The 6,688-nt window shown below is 34.0% G+C and overlaps 1 long non-coding RNA gene across 1 annotated transcript; it reads right to left on the reverse strand.

Annotated features, from left to right (window-relative positions):
* Positions 1-2,361: 2,361 nt before the first annotated feature.
* LOC139524373 (uncharacterized) lies at positions 2,362-5,174 on the reverse strand. The gene is made up of 2 exons (XR_011664784.1): positions 5,042-5,174; positions 2,362-4,214 (listed from the first exon to the last, which is right to left on the reverse strand). It is a non-coding gene; the product is annotated as an uncharacterized lncRNA (long non-coding RNA).
* Between the last annotated feature and the right edge of the window lie 1,514 nt (positions 5,175-6,688).

A 6,688-nucleotide genomic window follows, 5' to 3' on the forward strand; every position in this document is an offset into this window, starting at 1 on the left:
GGGGAGGGTTGGGATCCCGCTAACATGTTTAACCCCGCCACATTATTTATGTATGTGCCTGTCCCAAGTCAGGAGCCTGTAATTCAGTGGTTGTCGTTTGTTTATGTGAAACAGTTACATATTTGTTTTTGTTCATTTTTTTACATAAATAAGGCCGTTAGTTTTCTCGTTTGAATTGTTTTACATTGTCTTATCGGGGCCTTGTATAGCTGACTATGCGGTATGGGCTTTGCTCATTGTTGAAGGCCGTACGGTGACCTATAGTTGTTAATGTTTGTGTCATTTTGGTCTTTTGTGGATAGTTGTCTCATTGGCAATCATACCACATTTTCTTTTTTATATATTGTAGGAGATATATGTATTAACACTCAATACAGCTTGAGTTTGCTACTCAGAGGATACCTTATGAAGTTGTGTAACTTGCTTATAGGCTTTATATATTTGCAAAATATACAAACAGACAAATTAGAATGAGTTGTACTTTTTGGAATTTTGGATCCGCAATGCTCTTCAACTTTGTATTTATTTGGCTTTTTAACTATTTTGATCTGAGAGTCACTGATGAGTCTTATGTAGACGAAACGCGCGTCTGGCGTATAAAATTATAATCCTGGTACTTTTGATAACTATTGTAGATTTACTGCCCTCGTTGATATATGAGAAGAGACTGGTCGGTAGAATTGGTACATGTAGTACGAAGTCTTTGTACAGACAAAACAGAAGATGATAGGTTGTGCTTACTTTTGAAATATTCATAGCAACTCTTATGATATTTTGTATTTTCGAATGGGATGTTTTCATTTTTTTCATATTCATCGACCAGTCTTCTGTAAACTTCATCTTTTCGTTTTCCCACTGCGGCAATACAACTGTACTTCATTTAAGTGTTTAACTACATAGTTTATATGTAGTAAATACATGACGGACTATGCATATGTGTCAATCAATGGATAGTTTTTGCTCTTTAGCATAGGAAGGTTTTCATTGTGAACTGGACTGTGAAAATTTGACACGACTCGGAAGATTTTCTACAATTTTCCGATACGATTCCTTATTTAGAAATGGGTGAATTCTACAGAACTCAAAAACTATGTTTTACTTTGATTTGATCTTAATTTCGGACGGTTTTATATCTATTTAAGCTACACTGAAGTTCAAGATAGAAATAGAACTGTTTAAATATGATTTATCGTACTCTAATCACAGTGTACAAGCGGACAGTGACACAAAACGGAAGTTGCTGATCTGTCCGACGGCGATCGGCTCGTTGTTTTTCAAAAAAATATAGAATATCAACACAAAGTGTCCCATAATGGATTGTTCAGCAGCTCAAGGTAAGTGAATAACTACAATGATGTATTTTTGACCATTTAAAGCTTATTTTATGCTTTTAGCATCAACCGTCTTTTTAAAATAACTCCTGATCATGAAGAGGGGTCAAAATTTTGCGATTTTTCGAGTCATAAATCTTAACAAAACTCCGAAAATTCAAACATTTTCAAGATTTTTAATCGATACATAGTTGAATAATCATATTCCGCATACACACACAAAAGTTTGGTTCATTTTTTTTTTATTATATTGTCACAATTGAATCTTTTCTATTCAAAGTGTACTGTCCGCCTCGTTGCCACCGTATGTTTTCATACTGTCCGATTCGTTGGTCATATTCATGATCGATATCTTAAGCAAAAGTAAGATTGAAACATGCAATTTATCCACATTCATGACCGATTTCCTAGGAAATATCAACATTTATAAAATGTTACTGATTATTACATATAAAAAGCATTGTTAATGCATGCACATGAAAATTTAATATACGTTTCTCTAGTTTGTTTTAGGAAAATGGGGCACGTAGGTGATTTTTATGGTATATTTATTCATACATTCATGTGGAACATTGTTATTTTTATCACTTAAAAACATAAATAGGGGTAATAACTTTTCATGAAAAATACAACCATGCAACAAAAGTTATTTCTAGGCCTTTTATAGCTGACTATGCGGTATGGGCTTTGCTCATTGTTGAAGGCCGTACGGTGACCTATAGTTGTTCATTTCTGTGTCATTTAATTTGTTCTCTTGTTTAGAGTTGTCTCATTGGCAATTACACCAAATCTTCTTTTTTATATTTATAAACGTTTGACACAGAAAATCAAAACAATAGTTTTTTACACCCAGTTTGCGTCTTATTTCACCAATAATCAAACAAATCTCATGGCTTGGAATTCAAGTAAAAAAGAATCAATTGAAAAGTTACGGTGTACTTGAATGGTCCATGAGTTTGTTTTCCTATTGCCTTAGTAGAGGTAAGAATACTTATATACACACATTTAACATGAAGTATGCGGTGAAGCCTTTCTTGTTAAATTTTTTATCATAACTTGCATTTATTCTGTATGAGTTATTATTCAATTCTTATATGTACAAATCATCGATTAAATAAATCAATATGAATACATTCACGTTACTTAATACATGTATTTGTAATCGCTTAGGCAGTTGCGGATCCAGGCGGTCGGGGGTCCGGGGTTGGGAACCCTAGTTACTTTTTTTTTAATCTTTCATCTGGGTATGAATTCTCTCTTAACAATTTCTGGATCCGCTCCTGAATTATATTTTTGTAAGTTTAAAAAACACGAATATCAGTGAAATTAACAAATATGGAAAATATGGGGCAAAAAATACCCGTCCCCATGTACCTACGATTACATCTATGTTATAGTATACATTATGATCGAAATGTTAAAGTCTGATCACGGATGCAAAGTAAGAGCGTATTTTCCTTTTGAAATGTCTGTGAAGAAAAGGACACGATAATTTTAAATTATTACATGGCATTTTCCATATCAACCCTGGTATCAGCCCTAGACTTCCATATCAAGCCAGAGGGCTTTAGCCCGAGGGCTTGATATGGGTCGAAGGCTGAAACCAGGGCCGATATGTAAAATGACATGTCATGATCTATTTATCACATATTTCCAAGTTTACTGGGGCTGATATGGATTTTCAAAAGCTAATATCGATTCTCAAGGGCTGATATCGATTTTCAAAGGCTGATATCAATTTCAAGGGCTGATATCAATTTTCAGGGGCTGATATGGATTTTCGGGGGCTGATATGGATATTGGAAAATAGCCAACTTTAACTTCCTGCTTTATCTGACCATGCAAAAGCATACATATCAGTTCAAAATGTGTGATAAAAATATATATAAATGCTTTGATAATTATGCTGAACGATTGATCAAATATAAATCAATGAAGTTATCAAATATTATTATGTTCTAAACATTACACGCCGTATACCAACATGGCATAAGCTGAACAAAAACGGGCGTGGGCCCCCAGGCCATCCTTATCGGTTTTAATTTCATTTAAAATTTACAGAGATTGCGAGTCAACTTGTTTTGTGTCCGCTCCTCCATTCTTGATGCAAACATTAGTGGGACCCCTTTTATTTTTATAAAATCTGGATCCGCCTCTTATTGGTCATATGCTTTAAGTAAATCTTTTATGACCATATCTAAATCTATATCTTGATTGTAACCTGCGTCATCGAAGTGAAAGAAAGTCTCGTAACCGCTATACTTCGTCATTCACTCCGTCCGTCCGTCTGTCCGTCCGTCAATTATATTTTTGATTTACTGTTTTCATTTTTTCAAAAAGTATTGGCAGCAATTGCCGCATTTCTTCAATATCAGAGTCAATGTAATTGTCATCCGATATAGAAAGATCCAAAAGTTCTCTCGACAGATCTGCATCGATATCGAAAAATGATTTATTCTTGTCTCCTTCAGTTTCCATTTCCTCGTCTGTCTGTTCCTTGAGGTCATGAGAAATATCAGATTTGCGGGGTGTTGATGTGGAGATTTTTTGTCTTTTTGCAACTGGGCTTCCAATTTCATGCGAGTTATCATTTTCAATTTCAAAAAGAGTGCTTGCTGTTTCCAAAAGATCACATGTTTTTCCTATATTAAGAGTTTCCTTATAATTGTCACTATGTATGTAATAACCATCCTTTTGTAGTTGGTTTGGTATAACACAAAAGTTTTTCGTCTGAAGAATGCATTTATTTTGAATATAAACCTTTATTTTAAGTGTTTGTTCCGGATGGCGAATTATATTGTGGTCTATTATTTCGGAAAATATTTTGCACGAAAACAAGCATGTTGTACAACTATAAGGATTACTAGTACTCATCATGTATATCTGAAAATATAAGCAAAACATTATTTAATTGATGTTCTTAAGTGCGCTGCATCACTCACTATCATCTACTGTTGTTTTAAAATAACTTTTAAACAAGAATGTGACCATAGTACACGGATGCCCCACTCGCACTATCGTTTTCTATGTTCATTAGGCCGTAAAATTGGATCAAAACTCTAATTTTGCATTAAATTAGAAAGATCATGTCATAGGGAACATGTGTACTGAATTCACCATGCATTTATTAGAATATTATATCGGTAGAGAATCTAACAACAAGGTCCGCAAACGATGAATACGAGCAGCAGACATGAGTAAAGGTTCTGGAAGAGTGACCAATGTCCCCCTTTAATTGACACGAGATCCAAGCTGAATATATAATCTTTAAATATTTTCCATATATAATCAAAGACAGTATCTGTGTTGAATAAAGTTTAAATGTGGATAAATTGCATGTTTCAATCTTACTTTTGCTTAAGATATCGATCATGAATATGACCAACGAATCGGACAGTATGAAAACATACGGTGGCAACGAGGCGGACAGTACACTTTGAATAGAAAAGATTCAATTGTGACAATATAATAAAAAAAAATGAACCAAACTTTTGTGTGTGTATGCGGAATATGATTATTCAACTATGTATCGATTAAAAATCTTGAAAATGTTTGAATTTTCGGAGTTTTGTTAAGATTTATGACTCGAAAAATCGCAAAATTTTGACCCCTCTTCATGATCAGGAGTTATTTTAAAAAGACGGTTGATGCTAAAAGCATAAAATAAGCTTTAAATGGTCAAAAATACATCATTGTAGTTATTCACTTACCTTGAGCTGCTGAACAATCCATTATGGGACACTTTGTGTTGATATTCTATATTTTTTTGAAAAACAACGAGCCGATCGCCGTCGGACAGATCAGCAACTTCCGTTTTGTGTCACTGTCCGCTTGTACACTGTGCTAATAGCACTATTAAGTACACGGAAATCGACTAATATATTTTGCTTGAAAAACTAATTTCTGAAATAAACGTCAATTTTACAAAACTGCACCGTACGATTTTGTGACGACCGGGCAAAAATCAAAGTTAAATCATTATTCTTTCATTTAAAAAAGAAATTAGCCGTGTGTTAGGTGGGTGCATTAAGGTCCTTAACTAGACGTCTTTTTCAAATATTACACTCGCCTATTATATATAGACCATTATTAGTCGCTTAAAAGTTGCTTCTAGGACAATCCATCAGTGCTTTTTCTTTTGAGAGCCTTATTAACATGCCAATGGTAGGATGTGAATCTTATATAAATGACTAAGACCGACTAAGGCTAATTTGAGGGGTGGTTGGAGGGGTCCTGATACCGAAATCCCGGGCTTAAAAATATGAAATCCCAAGATGATATCCAAGATGCAGAATTTAATGAAACTCATATCCCGAAATACTGAAATCGACAATTATATTCCCGGATCCCGTAAGGATCAATCCCCAAATCCCGAGCTTAAAAACACCCGATCCGACGTCCCAAAAAGTTCGTTCGTTCGTTCGTTCGTTCGTTCGTTCGTTCGTTCGTTCGTTCGTTCGTTCGTTCTGTAGAGTACGACGACTAGGGTACATGTATTTTCATGTATTTTATTGTGACGTGTGATAGGCATGTAAGATATTTTTGATGTATGTTTTAAATTGGTATTGATAAAGCATGCTGTTTAATATATTCTGTATTTTTTATGAAAGTTAGTATGTAGGAAACAGTAACTGTGTGAAATAACTTGTATTATACTACTTGTAATACTTGTAGTCTGGAACATATGATAATTGAAGCAAATAAGTTTTAATTAACATTTAATAAGTAAAGTTAGAACAATTACAATATTATGATTTTTCTAGAAATATTGAATTTATAATGTCATTTGCATATATTTGATAAACCAGTTGAAGTTCATGTAATAATTTACCAGTTCATAGTAATAATCCACTGAATAATCCAACTGTATGTCTTGTATTTTTGTGATGATCCAATATTTGTAGCAACTGTAGTAGATCGTAGTAAATCGTAGTAAATTCCACGCACCTGTGCTAGAATTTATGAATGAAATGTATTGACATGCGCAGTAGAACCCATATGTCACTTGGGACGATTGTTCAATAAAAACACTATTTTAACGTGTTGGCAACTGTTTTCACATACTCCTTGTAATTCCTTTTAGTATTTGTAGTCAACGTCTTCAATGTTTTGCAGATGTTAATGCTCACTATCCTTGATATTTGTCATTTTGGTCCGCCGGTGACACACATAACTTTTCGCAATGTTGTTTACGTATTGTGACTTCCGGTGGCGCTGTATATATTGTTGTATTTTTAGTTACCATAGAAATTTGTTTAGTACCATGCAAACTTTGTTTATTATATAAAGGTTACTAAAATTGTGTATAATTATGGTTTTTGTAATTTATTTGGACGGCAAGCGCGCGATCCAACAAT

Source organism: Mytilus edulis, chromosome 5, assembly GCF_963676685.1.
Source record: "Mytilus edulis chromosome 5, xbMytEdul2.2, whole genome shotgun sequence".
Lineage (NCBI taxonomy): Eukaryota > Metazoa > Mollusca > Bivalvia > Mytilida > Mytilidae > Mytilus > Mytilus edulis.